The sequence below is a fragment of the Pseudophryne corroboree genome, chromosome 6, assembly GCF_028390025.1.
Source record: "Pseudophryne corroboree isolate aPseCor3 chromosome 6, aPseCor3.hap2, whole genome shotgun sequence".
In the NCBI taxonomy this organism is placed as follows: Eukaryota; Metazoa; Chordata; class Amphibia; order Anura; family Myobatrachidae; genus Pseudophryne; species Pseudophryne corroboree.
The window spans coordinates 173,670,501-173,691,491 of NC_086449.1; the positions used below are offsets into that span (position 1 = coordinate 173,670,501).

At 46.1% G+C, this 20,991-nt stretch overlaps 1 protein-coding gene across 6 annotated transcripts in view; it reads right to left on the bottom strand.

The window, feature by feature from the left end:
- The window catches only part of DUSP26 (dual specificity phosphatase 26), a 94,936-nt gene that overhangs the window by 40,459 nt on the left and 33,486 nt on the right, over positions 1 to 20,991 (bottom strand). The window contains exon 1 of one of the 6 annotated variants that reach the window (XM_063930382.1): positions 20,900 to 20,987. The exons of the other annotated variants lie outside the window; for them this stretch is intronic. The gene's annotated coding sequence lies outside the window, so the exon portion shown is untranslated. Of the gene's footprint in view, positions 1 to 20,899; positions 20,988 to 20,991 lie in introns of those variants that run through there. 6 annotated transcript variants of the gene reach the window in all.

Below are 20,991 nucleotides of genomic sequence, written 5' to 3' on the forward strand. Positions count from 1 at the left end.
TGGCACTATGAGGGGGCATATCTGGCACATCTGGCACTGTGGGGCATATCTGGCAGCATGAGGGCATATCTGGCACATCTGACACTGTGGGGCATATCTGGCAGCATGAGGGCATATCTGGCACTGTGGGGCATATCTGGCAGTATGAGGGCATATATGGCATATCTGGCAGTATGAGGGCATATCTGCCACATCTGGCACTGTGGGGCATATCTGGCAGCATGAGGGCATATCTGGCACATCAGGCACTGTGGGGCATATCTGGCAGTATGAGGGCATATCTGGCAGTATGAGGGCATATCTGGCACTGAGGGCTGTGTACGGCTAGAGCTGGATTTCTCACCCTAGGCTTATACTCGAGTCAATAAGTTTTCCCAGGTTTTTGTGGTAAAATTAGGTGCCTCGGCTTATATTCGGGTTGACTTATACTCGAGTATATACGGTAGTTAATGCAATGAATGGTCACTGGATTTAGCACTTATGTGGCTGTTAAGGGGGGTACACACGGAGAGATTCGTGTTTAAAATCTAAGCAATCTGACTAGATTGCTTAGATTTTAAGCACGGATCTGCCCTGAGTATGCCCCGCAGCGATGGCGCACATCGCTATCGCCGGTGCTAGATTGAGCCTGCATGCTGGCTCAATCTAGCGGGTCGCTCACTTCACTGTTATGTGAAGTGAGCCCCCCCCCTCACTCTGCACATCGCGCTGTGCTGAGCGTGGGGAGAGATGTGTGCAGAGTGGTCTGTGTTAAGATCGCTCAGCACACATCCCTCCCGTCAGTACCCCCCTTTACTTGGACATCATTGGTCCATATGAACCATTATGTTATGTATTTCAGTACAAGGCTTCAGGAATGGAAATCATGAAACAATAACTTTGGGAATAGTTAAACCAATATGGCTAGCTTTCTCGATATCTATTCCCTTAACATCCTATTATTGTAATGATGAGCTGCTGCTGCTGCAGTGACTCACGTCTCTGCCCTCAGTTTGCCCCAAAGGCAAAGTCATGGAACATCCTCTGCAGGAGGCTTTAGAAACGATGCTGGTTAACTGGACATTGCAGCAGTTCCCATCTCTACACTATATTACAGTTTGTATCTTTTCCCAGTATTAAGGCTGACGTATAATTCTATCCAGGCTATTAGCCCTATCTCCATAATAATTTTTTTTATTAACTTTACAATTTGAACGCAATGAACAGGTAGATGAAGACTCGGGAACTCTGTGTCTTTTGATGAAATTACCTCTGATTTAATATTGCATATTGAAATAAGTTGCATATTAAAATTATTTCATTCTCCTACTTTCTAATCACTTTTTAAAAATTACATTTGCATTTTTCTAATATTCACCAAGAAAGTCATTAAATAGTAATTATTTCTCTGCATGGCCAGTCGAGAAATACTTTTGCGCAAAAGCAATTTCCTCCATGTTTACAAAGTAATGCTATCCACCTCACTCTCCTCCGTGTGCAGTGCTGCTGACAGCATTGCAGTTACTACTGCTGATTGTGAAGGACATAAGCGTGTAATTGTGAGATGACGTTAATGTTACAGTGCTGACGTGGACCGTGCACTAGTGCTTGATACAGATGTCATTTGGAGCTGGAAGCAGGAGTTCTTGGATCTGCTGCAACGTTACCACAAGCCCCAAAGGATTCTTACTAAGAGATTGATAACATTATGTACAAAATAATAACACATGCAAAGTCACATATCATAGCCATCAAAGCAACCAGAGTTTACAGATAGTCATGAATAAGCGGAATCAACGCTCAGTAGATACAGAATAGCAACAGGTCAAGAAAGGGTTGTGTCTATGTTCCCCTCGTGGAAAGTACCAGGAAGTGACAGCACGAAAGGGCAGAAGCTAACTTCCGCCATTACAGCACGTTAATGTTTTATCTATTCTTCGCTTGTTTTAAGTTATTTTGTTTTAACTATGCAACATTGTACGCTCACCACAAATTACTATTCTAAAGAGTTGGTGACATGGACCCAGGGGGATTATGGGAAAGGTCCTCTCTACGAAGGGTAACTAGACGCTACCATAGTACCATAGCTAGAGTGCCACATCACCGGTAGCTGCACAGAATTGCTTTTCCGTAATGACTTATTATTGCTAGATGATAATACAGCTGCTCAACAACAACAGCAACCGGCAATTTATCTATCAGTAGCTATGTTGTTATTCCACTACCTACCTTATATATCAAGTTCCCTCACCTCTTAGATTGTAAGCTCATTTGGGCAGGGCTATTGTTACAATGGCAGTAGACAGAAGGTATGTTATTTGCTTGTGTGGTGATCTGCTATAGCAAACTTATCTACAGTACTGTACAGTCCAATGGTGTCCTGTGGGAGAGGGAGATCCAGGGACATGGTGCTACGATTCCTGCAATCGCGGCCCTTCCACTAGGGGCATCACGCCTCCTGCTGCATTACTGAACCGAACTACATTCTAGGACGTAGTATCAGATCTTCCCCAGCACCATCACGCAGCTTGCAGCACCCATGGAGATGCGCAAGCCGTCCGTCGCAGAGGCCGGGAAATTTCAGACCATCAATCACTGACAATCTGATGATATCCCGGTGTTCTGTGTCATAGGACCCGTTCATGCAGAACGGATCCTGTGCATGCACAAAGTACAGAACATTGGTACTTTGCCCATCAGGTCGCACCTCCAACCACAACTGAGTGAGAGCCAGTGAGATGACCATTACAATGTGGAAGCCAGTGCAAAAATAGGCTCTGCTGCACTGGACCTGGACAAAGCACAGTGGAAAAGTCCCTGGTTTTCAGTGGTGCACTTAGATGGTCCTTCCAGCGCATTTCTCTTCCCGCTCAGGGGACGTAGCCATAAACTAGAATTGTGCCTAGATGTGTTCTCTTATTACTGAATCACACCTTTCATTGAATATCTTTTCCTTATTCTCCTAAAATACTGCTCGAGTAATCCTCATTGTAAAGCCTATTTATCAAGCTCCTTTTACAGTAAAATCATGCATAGCTTTTGGAACTGGGCCCCTGATAGCTAACATGTTCTTCAGATAGAGTTAGCTGTTCTGTGTCTATGGAGGCATAACTGTAGGAAAGGTGATCTACTGATCCCTCCTCATTGTTACAATTCTGGTGTTATTACCTGAAGTCCAATAGCCAGAATAGATAAACAAGTGGATAGTCAGATAGAGGCGCGTCGATAGTCAGACATACTGTGTCGGTACACAAGTAGGTTGATCTGAAGTTCAAGGTAACACAAAAACATCTGGGCAGGCAGTATACTCAAGCAAAGGGTCAAACTAGTGGGTGCCTTTTGTAGGACCAAACAGGAATCAGGATCAAAGATGGATTATTGATGCAATACTGGCCATCTTGGATAAGGGCAAATTCTAAAAACACAGCAACCACTGGTGGCCAGTGGTAGGATTATCAGACATCTCTAGCACTCCCTGTACATTTTTAGAAAAATTATACTGTGCGAGCACAATGTCAGAAAAGGAAGAAATTGCAAAACTCTTTCCCAGGAGTGCTTCTTCTTGTTGGCTATCCCAGGAAGAGATTTTTGATAACTAGTTACAGAAGAACAGAATGCACAAGGAGGGAGTTATTCAAATGGTTACTGGGAAAGAACTACCCCTACTGTAATAAAAGATGCATCCACTTCCTTCCAAACTGCATCCTCTGGAAACCAAACTTTAGGATTAAGCCCTTTACAAGTGAGAAGAACAGAAATGGGATTTATTGCATTGGATAGCTTTCAGACCCAATGGCTGTGGCCATTCCTGGATGTTTGTTCAAAAATAAATTTTTCCAATTTTCTAGGGTTTTTTTCCAATTTTTTTTTTTTTTTTTTAGGAGAACTTACTGACCATGATAAGCAGAAAGTGTCCAGACACCCCACAACACACTTGTACAGAAGTTTTCTGGAGTTTCTGTTAATTTTTTGTTCATTTCTGTTCATTAAACTGTGGAACACTGAAGGCACATTACAGTATGGCATAAACAGATATTCATAGTACTCATCAGGGGAAGACAGACCGTGCCAAATCTGGTAAGCAGAACATTGCTCCCACTCCACCAGAGTCTCACTTACTCTTTGGTGCACTGTTGCCAGGGGAGAGACAGGTTGTTTGCTTGTGTGTCGCCAATATGCAGGCTGCAAATATTACATACAGTTTATTCTGAATGGGGTGATATATTTTGAGTTCCCACAATTTTCCCCCACGAAAGCAGCCTTCATATACAGTATTTCTATGGGTGCTGCTTCAATGCCAAATTTAAAAAGTTCTAAAATATAAAGCATTCCTGAGCTTATCCCGGTAACTAAATGCTATCTTCAGATGGCTTTGACCTCGGTAGCCTATAGGATACTTACTGGAGATTTCTTGGAGGAGAAGGATCATTAGGCTCCCTCTCCAGTGATGTTCACTTGCACATGCGCTGAAGGACATTGGTCCATGTCCGTCACGGGGGGCCAAAAGGAGGAAGTAAAGTGATCGTGTATACATTCTGGCAATCAAAGATTCCTTATTGCTACAAACTGTGGCAATAAGGAATCTTTGATATTGGGGCCTGGCCACAATTCATAATAAATATGCCATATAATACAAAAGATAAGGACCACAGGTGGCATAGATAGTGCTAAATTGAGAACAAGAGAAAGTAGAAAGAAGGACTCTGCCCATGAGAGCTTACATACTAATGTGAGGGGTGAACAGTTGGCAGGGGAATTGGAAAGAAGGGCAGATCAAGTGTTTAAAGGTGAGTAGAGTGTTAAGAGGAGGGCTGTAGGGTTTAATGAAAGTCTGTTTTTAGTGAATGTTTAAAGTTGGCAATTAAATTATAAACTTCATGTTAATCCAATTTGATGAAAATTTTGGCCTCATTGAGGCAATCAAACAACTCCTAAATGAAGGGTAATGGGTATCTATTCAAAGCTGGGATAGTATTAAGTACTGGGAAGTCAATGCAAGGATAAAGTTCTCTATCTTTTTTTCAACAACAAAAGCTGTAGCACCTTCTGAAGAGGAAGACTCTCGGACAATTCTGCACTGAAGGTTTATATAATATAATCAGATGTTGTCTGAATCCAGTACTAGATAGTGGATACAGGTGGCCAAATGGAGGAATCTTTCTGAGGATTAGGTCAATAGCGGAGTCACAAGGTCTGTGGGGAGGAAGTTTCTCAATTTGTTGTTTACTGGATTCATCTGGGAATGCTACAGTATATACTGAGGTATTGTATGACTTACTACACCCGTTAATGCCAGTGTGTTATGTTATGCCGGCGCTTGGGATCCCAGCGCCCAGCATACTTGCGCAGAGATCCCGACCGCCGGTATGCAGACAGTGGGGTGAGCGCAAAAAATCCCCTTGCGAATTCGCTGCGGGCACGATGGCACACTGCGCACGCCACGCTATTTTTTCTCCCTCCGGGGGTGTGTGTACACCCCAAGAGGGAGAATAGGTGTCGGTATGCTGGCTGTCAGGATTCCGGTGTCGGTATGGCTAGCGCCGGTATCCCGACAACCGGCATATCAAATGCCTCCCGGCACTGACATGTGGATCCTCAAGCTAAAACCTGATTAGTATTCTAGTCTAAATCAGGCTGGGATTATGGCCATCAGAATAACAAAGAAGACTACAGTATTTCCTTCTGATGTAAAACTTCTACTTGATAGTATTAGATTGGGTTTTAAATAGAATGGCATACCGACAGCTGGGCGAGCGCTAATGAGCCCCTTGAGGGCTCGCTGCGCTCGCCACGATGTGGGCACGGTGGCGTGCTATGCTATTTATTCTCTCTCTAGGGGTCGTGGACCCCCAAGAGGGAGAATATGTGTCAGCATGCCGGTGGTCGGGATCCCGGCGCCGGTATGCTGGTCGCCAGCATACTGAAGACCACCCTTCATGCTCGTTGCCAGGGATTTCATGCTCTGGGTTCCATGTTTGTTGCCCGGGGTGTCATCCTCGTTACATGGTGTAAGGCCAGCTTTAGGTGATAAGTGCTGTGTGGTACGAGGAATCTGGGCATATAATTGTACATAGGGGGTCATTCCAAGTTGATCGCTAGCTGCCGTTGTTCGCTGCGTAGCGATCAGTGAAAAAAAACCAGCTAATCTGCGCATGCGTATGCTCCGCAATGCGCACGCGTGTCGTACACAAAGTCTATTGTGGTTTTGCACTGGTTGTAGCGACGATTCCTATCGCAAAGCCGGCTGCAAGGAGATTGATAGAAAGTGGGCGTTTCTGGGTGTCAACTGACCGTTTTCAGGGAGTGCTTACAAAAACGCAGGCGTGGCAGAAAAAACACAGGCGTGGCTGGGCGTTCGCTTGGCGGGTGTGTGACATCAAAAGCTGTCCCTCCGTCGTTAGACTCAACGCACACGCAGAGTAACTACAGGGCTACTCTTGTTTTGCACAAAACCATTTTAAGGGCGCTCTGCTGCATAAGCGTTCGCACTTCTGCAAAGCTAAAATACACTCCCCAGTGGGCGACGACAATGCGTTTGCACGGCTGCTAAAAACTGCTAGCGAGCGATCAACTCGGAATGACCCCCATAGACTTGTCCAAAAATTGTGTGAAGGCCAGCTGATGCAATAATAAATATAATAGTAAGTTAGTAGGTGTATGATACACCTAGTAACTTACTATTATATTTATTACTGCGTCAGTCAGCCTTCACGCAATTTTTGGACAAGTCTATGCACAATTATAATATTATATGCCCAGATTCCTCGCTCCCACACCACAGTTATCACCTAAAGATGGTCATATAGTAACTTATTGTTTATTACAGTGTCAGGCGCAGTAGATTGGTCCGGGGGCTGCTGCAGCTGCTCTGCCTCTCTCCACACAAACCACAAGCACCTGGAGACAGAGAGAGACTGACTTCTCACTGTCGCTCTGTATTTGTGTGACTGAGTCACATGTCACACACACAAACAGGTCGGGAGTACCGCGACCACATATTACACACAGACTGAGATTGTCTGTGTGTAGCTGGCGCTGAGCGCAGCCGCGGTAATTTTGTCCCAAGACTGGGTGGTGGGAGTCGCAGGACTGCCGCAGAAGATCAGCTTCTCACGGTCTCCATGCTGGCATACCCACCCTCCAATACACACACACTTCGGAGCTCCGCCCTCACCTCATTCTAATTGGGTAGCCACTCGCGCTGATGCCTGCTATAGGCTGATTAAGCATCAGTCACTGAGTCACTGTTCTGTCAGGCTGGTCAGTGTCCACTGCGGAAGCTTGGAGGTGCAGGGCTGCGGGGCTGTAGTTACGCCACTGGGAACCTAGAATAGCCTCTAATTTAATATCTAGGCTTTGGAGACATTTGTCATGCGGCGGGCGCTTACCGCCGTGGGTCCCAGGATCCATCCTCTGCCGGTGTGGCTGTCTGCGGCACTCTGTGGCCGCACGGGGACGCGGCTGGGTCGGCGGCGGGAGTGACGGCTTCCTGAGACTGGAGGGAGGACCTAGTGGCCTGCAGCTTCCCGGTGTGTCTGCAGTGCCGGGAGCAGCCATGTTGGAGACCAAGGGCAGCACCAATGAGCGTGATGGGTGAGTGTCAGCCAATCCTGTTTTCCTGCTGCTTATAAATAGGCTGGGATTATTGCATTCTGGGCCAGTGCTTTCTTGTGGTTACTCTGTGCTTTAGTTCTGTGCTCCCGCAGTTTGTTCTGTGCGTCTCTTGTTGGACCCGTCAGGCTCTCCTAGTTCTCAGCCGACTCTCGCTGCATAACGCTCGCCAGCTCTCCAGTGCACGGTCACGGTCAACCGCTCTTCCACCGGTGCCTTCGGATTCTGCAGGATTCTCGCGGTGGTCCGCCAGCTTCAGCCTGTGCTCTTCATTCATGTCTTCGCATCATCCAGAAACCAGTCTTCACAGTTCTTCATTCACGTCTTTGCATCAACCAGCAACTAGTCTTCACAGTTCTTCATTCACGTCTTCGCATCATCCAGCAACCAGTCTTCACAGTTCTTCATTCAGGTCTTCGTATCATCCTGCAACCAGACTTCACTGTTCTTCATTCACGTCTTTGCATCATCCAGCAACCAGTATTCACTGTTCTTCATTCACGTCCTTGCATCATCCAGCAACCAGTTTTTCACAGTTCTTCATTCACGTCTTCGCATCATCCAGCAAACAGCCTTCACAGTTCTTAATTCATGTCTTCGCATCATCCTGCAACCAGTCTTCACTGTTCTTCATTCACGTCTTCGCATCATCTAGAAACCAGTCTTCACAGTTCCACATTCACGTTTTCACATCATCCGGCTAACAATCTTCACAGTTCTTCAGCCTTGCTTTCACATCACTCAACCACTCAACTTCACAGTTCTTCAGTCATGTCTTTGTATCATCTAAAGCATATTCCTCACAGTTCTTAAATTTCTGCCTCGTATCATTCAGTGACTTCATTCTCTGCAGTTTTCCAATCCTGAACTAATTAGTCTCAGTCTTCCTACAGTCTCATTCTGATCTATTATCCTTAAGAAATATATGAAAAGGAATTATCTTCACCCTCCTTGTTTCCAGCACTCTGGAGCATCTGCTCCTTCGATTTGTCAGAGTTCAACGGATCCACAAAAACAGCCTGTTCGGACAACATTCTGCTTGTTGTTGGCATTCTACCACCATGTGACTTGGATTACCACATAAAAGCACAGTTTATAGCTTTAACAGTTCTCTAGCTGAAGTGGTTCTTCAACAGAAGGTGTAGAAACTTGAGAATGTGGCACCACAAGTATGCCACAACTCAGTTCTCTACAGCGTATATCCACTTTGGTACAAAGAGAGATAAAGTCATCATCAAGGGAATCTGGGAGCCAGGGCAGCCATCAGGGTGGGGGTGGGGTGGGGGGGGGGGGGGGACACACTGTGGGGACTGGTGTCCCGGGCCCTTAAAAAGATGGGGGCCCACCTTTGGCTCCTACCGCCAATACCAGGAGAGCTGCACCAGGCTGTGAAACAACAACGGGCTCATACACAGGGAGGACTTCTTAAGTTAGAACATGCTTTCCCTGCATATCAGCTCTCTGTGAACCGTTCCTGTAGGGCCGCAACTCTCCACCTATATGTAACGTCACTATGTATGACATCACATAGGGGTGGAGCGGTGCGGCAGAAACTTTTTATGGGGGGGAGGGGCCCTGTCTATTGTGTCAGTCACGGGCCCCACAATTTCTGATGGCAGCCCTGCTGGGAGCTTTCTAGATGCAAGTTCATCCTTAATTCTTTTATTGATCCCCTGTCAGAATGGGTCTACTAAAGCTAGGTACACACCATACTATGTGTACCTGGCCAGACATCAGGACCTGGCGGGGAAGGCAGTGATGGCGGGGGAATTGTTGCATTCAGCAGCATGGCCCTTGCTAACAACATCCTCTGTCAGCCCTGCATGATGTAGGGCCAATAGGGGATGTCGCTGATGACCCACTGGAGCACGCTTTGTTAACAACATAGTGAGTACACACTAGACAATGTGCTTGATATGCTACTGCAAGGGTATCAAATAGAAACCCATAGATGTAGTCATGGCCAGCGGGAGTCTGAAGCAGCCAGCAGGGAGCCACAGAGCCCTGACAGACAGACGCAGCCCTTACCCCCAGAGCCCTTACAGCCGGAGCCCTGACCCCTGAAGCAACATGCCCACGAAGGAGTATCCTGCTAATGTAAGTCTCTAGGGCATGCTGCACAGGGGATGAGGGTGCAATGGGGGCATTATGTGTGTTAGCCACTATACTGGGGGGCATTATGTGTAACTGGCACTATACTGGGGCCATTACGTGTAACTGGCACTATACTGGGGAACATTATATGTAACTGGCATTATACTGGGGCCATTATGTGTAACTGGCACTATACTGGGGAACATTATATGTAACTGGCACTATACTGGGGAACATATGTAACTGGCACTATACTGGGGAACATATGTAACTGGCACTATACTGGGGACATAATGTGTAACTGGCTCTATACTGGGGGGCATTATGTGTAACTGTCACTATACTGGGGGGCATTATGTGTAACTGGCACTATACTGGGGAACATTATATGTAACTGGCATTATACTGGGGAACATATGTAACTGGCACTATACTGGGGAGCATATGTAACTGGCACTATACTGGGGACATAATGTGTAACTGGCACTATACTGGGGGGCATTATGTGTAACTGGCACTATACTGGGGAACATTATATGTAACTGTCATTATACTGGGGAACATATGTAACTGGCACTATACTGGGGAGCATATGTAACTGGCACTATACTGGGGACATAATGTGTAACTGGCACTATACTGGGGAACATTATATGTAACTGGCACTATACTGGGGAACATATGTAACTGGCACTATACTGGGGAGCATATGTAACTGGCACTATACTGGGGACATAATGTGTAACTGGCTCTATACTGGGGGGCATTATGTGTAACTGGCACTATACTGGGGGGCATTATGTGTAACTGGCACTATACTGGGGGCATTATGTGCAACTGGCACTAGACTGGGGGCATAAAAATAAAAATATTCTGAAATACAGAATAATCCATTATCCAAAATGCTGCTGGTCCCAAGCATTTTGGATAAGGGATACTCAACCAGCACACCCTGCAACAATTACAGATACACCCATAGAGGTTAGATCAGAGGTGGGCAATTATTTCAGCTGGGGGTCCGCTTAACACTTCCAGTGAATATTCGAGGGCCACACAGAAGGGCGGGGACTAATATGAATGACAAATATTTGTAGGAGTAAGTCCTAAGCTGCTCAGAGACTGCACAATGTAGATTTTTGCAGCTCTGCGTACACATACGATTGCACACTTGTACTGGCGAATTTACACTCCTCTTGGGGGCGGCGACAACCCGAACGCAGGACAGCAAAATTTGCAGCACAGTGATCAGGTCTGAATCAGCCCCTTAGTCAGCAATTGCTGCAAGATGCAAATGCAGCCAACTCAAAATAAGACCCGTTATAGGGCCCAATTCAGACTGGATCGCTGCTGTGCATTTTCTCACAGCGGGTGATCGGGTCTGAACTGCGCATGCATTGCAGTGCGCAGGCACGTCGGTCCAATGCGCTGGGGAGCGTCGGGCAGTGATGGGATGGTGCGAACAAAGCGATCGCACAGGCGATCGCAAGGTGATTGACAGGAAGAGGCCGTTTGTGAGTGGCAACTGACCGTTTTAGAGGAGTGCACGGAAAAACGCAGGAGGGACCAGGTGTTTGGAGGGAGGGTTTTTGATGTCAGCTCCGGCCCGATCATTGCACTGGAAGAGTAAGTCCTGGGCTGTGCAGAGACTGTACAAACTTCTGTTTGTGCAGCTCTCTGCACATGCGATCGAACACCTGCACAGCGACTACCCCCTCCCCCTGTAGGCAGCGACTACCTGATCGCAGCAGTGCAAAAAACGCACCCTAGCGATCAGGTCTGAATTAGGCCCATAGTATATATATTATACACACACTATAAAAACCACACACCACAATATACATTACACTGCATACGTAGTTTTTTACAGGCAAAATACAAAATGTCTAAAAAACACATCCAGTAATAAATAAATAAATAAAAAACTGTGCTGAAAACAAACAAACAGCATCCTGTGTATTGCTGTTATCAATTGTATTCACAGATGGTTACTAGCTGCCCCCCCCCCCCCCCCCTCTCCCCCTCTCCTCCTCTCCTCCTCTCCCCTGAACCCATATAGCAGTCTCAAACCTCCCCTCTCCCTTAAACCTATATAGCAGTCTCTACCCCCCTTCCCCCACCCCTGAACCTATACAGCAGTTGCCCACCCCTTGGTTAGATGCTTATATGGAACCACCACAATGGACAGCAGAGAAAGGATGCGGCCGGCTGGAAATTCATGGCAGTGGTCAATATACCACTGGTTTTCTGACAGCCCAGTACAAATACCTGATTCACAGCAGCAATAAGCAAGCAGTGATGGAGGTTTTAATGTGAAAAAGTCCTGGGGCCTAATTCAGAACTGATCGCAGCAGCAAATTTGTTAGTGGTTTTACCCATTAGCAAACAAATTTGCTGCTGCGATCAAATCTGAATTAGGCCCCTAGTTGCAACAACTGAGCTCCTTATTCATACCTCCCAACTGTCCCGATTTTCGCGGGACAGTCCCGTTTTTTGGGGACTGTCCCGCTGTCCCACCCGCGGGCCACAGTGTCCCGCGGTGGGGGGGTCAGTTGGGAGGCTCTGTCAATCGCTGCTCTGCTTAGCAGAGCAGCGGTGAATAGACGCTGTGCGCATGCGCACAGCGTCTATTCAGTGGAGTCAGAGGGAGAGGGAGCATGCCAGCGGCCCACGCCCCCTCAGTGACGAAAATGGGGGCGTGGCTCGCGATCGCGGGTCCTCCCGCGAAGCCACGCCCCCGCTTCACAAAGAAACAAAGTTGGGAGGTATGCCTTATTGCATGTCTTGGCATGACTTCGGTGATAAAATAGCCTTAATAATTAATCTGTTCTCACTGCAAAGAACATATTAAGTAATGTCATACCCTCCAAGATGACCCGCCCCACTAGGTACAAAATGCTCTGTTTCTGGACTTCCCTCTTAATTTATGATTGCCATCACCTGTGAAGAAACAGCTTTCTTATCATTTAACTAGTTCAACACAGGTGATGGAAATCATAAATTAAGAGGGAAGTCCAGAAACAGAGCATTTTGTACCTAGTGGGGCGGGTCATATTGGAGGGTCTGCAATGTAACAAAAATGCTTCCATTAATATAAAGACCCTGCAGTAGCAAATGATATAGGCCCTGCAGTAGTAAATGAAATGTAACTTGGATGATAGGGTTAACTAAAACTTTTTTGGCTATACCCATTTAAATACTATTTTAGGATACTGTTCTAGCCAGAGTGTAATAAGCAGCCTCTTAGATATATTTTAGTTCCTCAAGTAGTGAACTAAGACAAGTCCGTAAACGGTTGTTTTCTAACTACTAATTTTTATGTTTGTTTTCTTAATTATGTTCCCCGTTGCTAGATGTGATCTTGACGACAATGGGTTTCACTCAAAGGAAAAACACTAAAAACACCACTTATCTGCATCACACAGCTGTACTAATCTTCCTGGTAACAGGTGCTTTCCCAATGAATTAGGGAGTGACACACAGCAATGGCAACCAGCCACTGATTGGGTTTAATTATAGCCCGAGCAGACCCAGACAGTCACAGAGCACAGCCGCATAGCTATCTGCACATTCCATCCAACTGCAATTCCTCAGAACATCGTTTCTCTTTATTAGTTTTGTGGAGCTGCAGTGTTATTGTGCACTGTACTTCCTAAGGGTTATAGTCATTAAGGCAATATGTTACAAAGATTGGACTACAAAGTAATAAATATATCTGTTGTCTATACTTCTTGCATTGTGAATTAAGGCAGCAGTTTCTTCATTCTTAACCACCACAGTTATCACAATGAAAAAATAATTAAATAACAGCATAAGAGAAAAGGAATAAACCCTTTCTGTATCACAAATGTATTGCGTCTGTCTGGAGCACTCAGCAGCAGCAGGTCATACCTGGTCTAAATTATCGTCCATTGGTGGGATGAGAGTCACCGTCACATAACGCTCACATCCAATCCTGGGACGTCCTTTGTGGCTGCTAATAAGTCCTCTGACAACTGCAATAAATATGTCTTGTAGCCGTGGATATTCTATTTACTATACAAATTGCTTTATATTAAAAATACTTTAAACCCCCCCCACAAAAACAATGGGGCTCATGTATTGTGAATGATAAAACCACTTGTGTATGATAAATGGTGCTGCAGCCAATCAGCTCCTGCCATGTTTTGCGCTCCTATCATGTATTTGAAAGGAGCACAATTTATCATACACAAGGAATTTATCACTCATTGATAAATGGGCCCCTATATATAAACAAACAGGCACAATGCTGTACTGCAAGTAATGTAGAGAGCTGGGCCAGGCCCAGGTACTGCAGGGGGCGTGGTCTACCGTGGAGACATGGGTACATCCCCAAACTCAAAGCAATACACACTGCTCAAAAAAATAAAAGTGAACACTTAAACAACACAATGTAACTCCAAGTCAATCATACTTCTGTGAAATCAAACTGTCCACTTAGGAAGCAACACTGATTGACAATCAATTGCACATGCTGTTGTGCAAATGGAATAGACAACAGGTGGAAATTATAGGCAATTAGCAAGACACCCCCAATAAAGGAGTTGTTCTGCAGGTGGTGACCACAGACCACTTCTCAGCTCCTATGCCTTCTGGCTGATGTTTTGGTCACTTTTGAAAGCTGGCGGTGCTTTCACTCTAGTGGTAGCATGAGACGGAGTCTACAACCCACACAAGTGGCTCAGGTAGTGCAGCTCATCCAGGATGGCACATCAATGCGAGCTGTGGCAAGAAGGTTTGCTGTGTCTGTCAGCGTAGTGTCCAGAGCATGGAGGCGCTACCAGGAGACAGACCAGTACATCAGGAAACGTGGAGGAGGCCGTAGGAGGGCAACAACCCAGCAGCAGGACCGCTACCTCCGCCTTTGTGCAAGGAGGAACAGGAGGAGCACTGCCAGAGCCCTGCAAAATGACCTCCAGAAAGCCACAAACGTGCATGTGTCTACTCAAACGAACAGGAACAGACTCCATGAGGGTGGTATGAGGGCCCGACGTCCACAGGTGGGGGTTGTGCTTACGGCCCAACACTGTGCAGGACGTTTGGCATTTGCCAGAGAACACCAAGATTGGCAAATTCGCCACTGGCGCCCTGTGCTCTTCACAGATGAAAGCAGGTTCTCACTGAGCACATGTGACAGACGTGACAGAGTCTGGAGACGCCAAGGAGAACGTTCTATTGCCTGCAACATCCTCCAGCATCACCGGTTTGGCAGTGGGTCAGTAATGGTGTAGGGTGGCATTTCTTTGGGGTGCCGCACAGCCCTCCATGTGCTCGCCAGAGGTAGCCTGACTGCCATTAGGTACCAAGATGAGATCCTCAGACCCCTTGTGAGACCATATGCTGGTGCGGTTGGCCCTGGGTTCCTCCTAATGCAAGACAATGCTAAACCTCATGTGGCTGGAATGTGTCAGCAGTTCCTGCAAGACGAAGGCATTGATGCTATGGACTGGCCCGCCCGTTCCCCAGACCTGAATCCAATTGAACACATCTGGGACATCATGTCTCGCTCCATCCACCAACGCCACGTTGAACCACAGACTGTCCAGGAGTTGGCGGATGCTTTAGTCCAGGTCTGGGAGGAGATTCCTCAGGAAACCATCCGCCATCTCATCAGGAGCATGCCCAGGCGTTGTAGGGAGGTCATACAGGCACGTGGAGGCCACACTCACTACTGAGCCTCATTTTTACTTGTTTTAAGGACATTATATCAAAGTTGGATCAGCCTGTAGTGTGTTTTTCCACTTTAATTTTGAGTGTGACTCCAAATCCAGACCTCCATGGGTTAATAAATTTGATTTCCATTGATCATTTTTGTGTGATTTTGTTGTCAGCACATTCAACTATGTAAAGAACAAAGTATTTAATAAGAATATTTCATTCATTCAGATCTAAGATGTGTTGTTTAAGTGTTCCCTTTATTTTTTTGAGCAGTGTATTATTGTGAATTTATACGCATTATGATGCATTATGTTCAGTGTACAATGACTTATACATTGCTTCAACAAACAACAAAAAAACAATATGAACAGTGCAGCACACTGCAAACAGCGGGACCCCATATTCAGATAAAGGTCAGAACCTGAACCAGGCAAAGACAATCAGCAAACATACCACACAGTACAAAGGTAACTGGCCCTATTATTGGCACTGCAGAATGAGGTTGTCTGCACTACAGGAAGCCAATAAGAATGGTCCTAGAGAGCCAAGGTTCCCTAACCCAGTGTGATTGCATGATTGCACTACTCTGTTTGCCTAGCTGTTCAGGGGCAGGACCAGCAGCATGGGAGAGGTCAGGCAGAGACAGACGTTTGTGATATTGCTGTAAAGATCAGGCAAGTCACATCAATACTCAGCTGTCCCAGCAATGGGGGTCACTCCGAGTTGATCGCTCGCTAGCTACAGTATTTTTTGCAGTGCTGCCAGCAGATAGTCGCCGCCTATGGGGAAGTGTATTTTCACTTTGCAAGTGTGCGATCGCTTGTGCAGCCGAGCGGTACAAAAAAGTTTTGTGCAGTTTCTGAGTAGGTCTCAACTTACTCAGCCGCTGCGATCACTTCAGCCTGTCCGGTCCCGGAATTGACGTCAGACACCCGCCCTGCAAACTCTTGGACACGCCTGCGTTTTTCCAACAACTCCCAGAAAACGGTCAGTTGACACCCATAAACTGCCACTTCCTGTCAATCTCCTTGCGATCGGCTGTGCGAATGGAATCGTCGCTAGAAGCAGTGCAAAACAACAATGCTCTTTGTACCCGTGCATTGTGCCCCCTACGCATGCGTAGTTTTGCCGTTTTTTAAATGATCGCTACGCAGCGAACATCGGCAGCTAGCGATCAACTCGGAATGACCCCCAATACTGGACCAGGAAGACAGCATGCCAGATTTGTACTTTCAGTTTCACTAGTAAAAAAAATACAAAAAAAAAAAAAGTTAAAATATAAAATTGATTTTAAAATAGAAAAAAAACTAACAATTCAAAATAAAAAATATGTAAAGAATTAATAGCAAGAAAAAGAATACTTATTTAAAAGAATATTTTCCCCCCAACAAGTTTAATCTGTTATCACCATGCTGAGAAGGCTATAACAGAATAGGTATTGTGGCAATACAAATAATTTGGGGGTGGGGGTGGGGGTGGGGGGGAGAGACTGTTGAAAGTCAGAGAAAGAAGTCATGGCAATAAACCAAGGTACAAACAAACAAAAGTGCCAGAGGACAAGTACAAACCAAGAGCTTCAAGTTATCTGAAGGAAACGGATAGTTAAATGAATGGCCAGGTAAAATGAGGTATGATAGAATTTTCCTACAAAACACTATATAACCGTGTAATCCAGTGGTCAGAATAGTGAATAGCATAGCATACAGTACTGTACAGTGCCAGTAGTGAGAAGTGAATAGGTAATGAATGAGCCGTCTCATCCACAAACATGTAACAGAGGAGACCTAATCAGCCTATGTCTTCAGGTTCTGCATAAGGAGGTTCATGGGGGGGGGGGGGGGGGGGGGGGCAGGTTCAGACAACATACATACATACATCCCAACTTTAGAGGATACAGATTCAGCACCTGGTGCACTGTAGGTGTGCCCTGGTGCACAAAAGGGTGGGGCCTATAATTAAGGGGCTGGGCCTCAGGTGGGGGGGCAGGGTCTTGCTCCACAACCCCTGTTATTGTCATTTTGGGGGGGGGGGGGGGGGTGCCAGCGCTCCCTGAGCAGCCCCTGTCTCACCCACTGAATGATGCTGTGCACATGCGCATTGCATCAATTCAGTGATCTCGGCTGCTTTGCATATACAGTAGTATACGCGCCCGGGTTACACCAGGAGAGAACAGTAGTATATGCACCTGGTTTTTTACACCAGGAGAGAGCAGTGGTATATGTGCCTGGGTTACACCAGGAGAAAGCAGTAGTCTATGCGTCTGGGTTACACCAAGTGAGAATAGTAGTATATGCGCCTGGGTTATACAGGAAGAGAGAATATATGCGCCTGGGTTACATCAGGAGAGGGCAGTAGTCTATGTGCCTGGGTTACACCAGGAGAGGCCGTGGCTAAGAATCGGTAGGGCCTACTGGTGATCTCCTCGGCTCCCTGGTGGCCCAGTCCGAGCCTGGTGTTCGGAAAGTCACTGTGCACTTATGTATATCTATTAACATAACACACACTTATTTCATATAATACATGATGTAAACACGAATGATAATTATAAACAATGTTGAAAATGACCACCGTTAGCATCAAGACAGGCTTGGATCCTTTTTATTTTGTTTCTAAACACCTTTATCTACATAAGTGCACCGTGATTTTCCGAACAAAATATGGGGTCTCTTCATAAAGCAGTGAAAACAGTGGAGTGAAGCACTAGAGAAGTTGCCCATGGCAACCAATCAGCTGCTCCGTATAATTTTATAATATGTAAATTGGAAATGTTACCTCAATGCTGATTGGTTGCTATGGGCAACTTCTCCACTGCTTCACTTTTCTACTGTTTTCACTGCTTTATGAAAAGTGCACAGTGACTTTCTGAACACCCTGTAACTATTTAGGGATAGATTTATCAAATCTTGGAGAGTGGTAAAGTGGAGAGAGAAAGTACCAACCATCAGCACCTAACTGCCATGTTACAGGCTGTGTTTGAAAAATGACAGTCAGGAACCGATTGTTTGGTAATTTACTTCTCTCCACTTCATCTCCGTCCATGCTTTGATAAATTTAGTCCTTAGAATCCAGAAATTGCTTTATACATAACCTCAGTTACAGCCGAAGAGCAAAAGAGAGCTGCATAAATTCAGTTGTTCTGAAAATTACCTTTCGCTTTATTTATTCCCATAATGTAACTAATACTTAATAAACTATTAATATTTATGAACTTCATTTAGAGTATAATGATACAGTATTAAGATCATACATATTTAACTACTACTGCTAGTATTGATTTATGTGCTATTATAGTACAAGTTAAATATATGAAAATGTATACTTTTCCTAGTATATTGCAATTTAAAGGTAAAAACATTGCATACAAATAACTTTAACATCACATATTTGTATAGCTCTCTTTGGGAGAACAAGTTACTTTCCTTCTCCATATACATACCTCGCAACATCGGGAGATCATAAGGAGGGACTCCCTGGTGCGCCCGAAAAGGGGGGCGTGGCTTCGTGGGAGTGCTGCGATCGTGAACCGCGCCCCCCCATTTTCCATCACGATGGGGGCATGGCCAGTGCTCTGTGAGCTGCTGGCATGCCCCCAGTGTCTCTGTCTGCTAAGCCGAGCAGTGACTGACAGGAGCCTCACAATTACTCCCCCCCACCGCAGGACACTGAGGCCGGCGGGTGGGACAGCAGGACAGTCCCCAAAAAACGGGCATTATGCCAGAGTTTACTTGCTGCCGGAGAGTTGAGGGCCCGCAACGGAGGCTGCACGCAGGTCCCCTCCTCTCTTAAATCCCCATCTGCACACTGTAGCCTTGTGATGACTCTCCGGCTATTACCACTCACACATGTGCAGCCACTGGCTGTGCATGTGCAGAAGTCATTCAGCCGGGTCTGAACTGCAGGTAAAGTGATTGTGGAAGTTTTAGACATGAAAATGTTAATACATATCCCTGATAAATAATTTCCTATTGATGCGATACACAGTACGAAATACTAATTATCAGGGATAAATGCGGCCCTCCATAAATATGTCCCTAAAAGCCTTCTGTTGCTGTCCTAATGGTCTTTGTTAACTGACTTTCTGGCCCAGATCGTATTGCATAATGCGATCATATAGAAAGAAGCTCATTCCTGTGATGTGCCGAGTGTGCTGCCTTGGGAGGCACTGCGCATGCAGAGGGTTCCTGGAGAAACCCATAGGCTACAGTGGGCTACCGCAATCAAGGTCCACTATTCCCAATATTCTTACATCAGGCAGTATCGCGTCCCTTATAGAAACCTATGGGGTATGCGGCTGTGGGCGGCAATGGAGGGATCGCAGCAGGTATATACGATACCTGCTGTGACCCCTCCTTCTTACATTGCTGGGATACATAATATTTGCGGGTAGCACCCGAAAACTAGTGTTTTCGGGGGAAATAGCTGCATGTATTGTATAATAAATGGGCTCCTTTGTCCTTTCAAAGTGTAGTAATGCAGATGGCTATAACCATGTCACGCAGGGCCGTCTTTTCGTATGGGCTCAATGGGCTCTTGCCCAAGGGCCCCAGGAGTATAAGGGCCCTAGGCTGATAGCTGAGGGTCCCCTCTTTCCAGAGGTACCAAATTTTTGAAAATCGGCCATAGGGAACCAGAGATATCCGACTTCAAAGCAGTGGTCCCCATCCAAGCCTGTTAATTGCTCTTGCCAGCCAGATATCTCGGGCTCTGTATGATGTAGAGTTTTTCTGAGGGTACATTTCAAAAGCTGGGACTCTCCACTTTTTGTTGACACTGGCAGCTTGTCTCTAGTCTCTACTATGTCCAGAACCAGAGATATCAGCCTTCAAGCAGCTGGTCCCTGCTCCAGCTCCACACGCCTGGTATGCAGTTTTATATTTTCATTGGTGGATTGCTCTGGCTCCTGAACTCTGATCCCCAAGTCCCCAGAACCTCCTGACAGGTGAGACTTTCTCATTTTTATCCCATTCAAATCTAAGAAATCATTTTCCAGGAACTTGAGATATCTACAGTCATGCAAGCTGCTCTCTCACCAGAAAATTATGAATATTAAGCCCACTCCGCTATCCACACCTCCCCTGTGTATTAAACACTCCCTGCCACCCTGGAGGTTATGTACCGGGCCCCTTCATTCAGCCCAATGCCACCTTCTACAGTTTAGTATTCTCCATCCTGCCCCATCTGTGCAGTAAAGGAGTAATTAGCAGATTACTGCTCCAGGTTCTACATGCTGAGCGGAAGATAGAACCCCCCTACCTCCGCAGGACATCAAAGCTGCCGCTGATAGCCCCCCCACCCCACCCCCTTGAGGATGGGTAGGGGCCCCAGTACATTGCTGTGCCCAGGGGCCCACACTGCTGTTAAGACGGCCCTGATGTCACGAATGCGCTCAGTGGTATGCAGTGCATGCTTGTACCACCAGAATCTGAACAAAGCGTTGCCATGGAGAACAATCACGTCACACCTAGCCTACAATATTTTAGTATGTCAGCCTCGCCCAGGCTTTATACATGTCTTATGTCATCAGAAAGGTCAGGATTACCTGTCTGCTCCTAGTTTCCTGTCATCCGTGAGAACTGCTATATACAGTGCTGTGTAATGTCATTTTTTTAGGAGTGGCTATAGTCACCATAC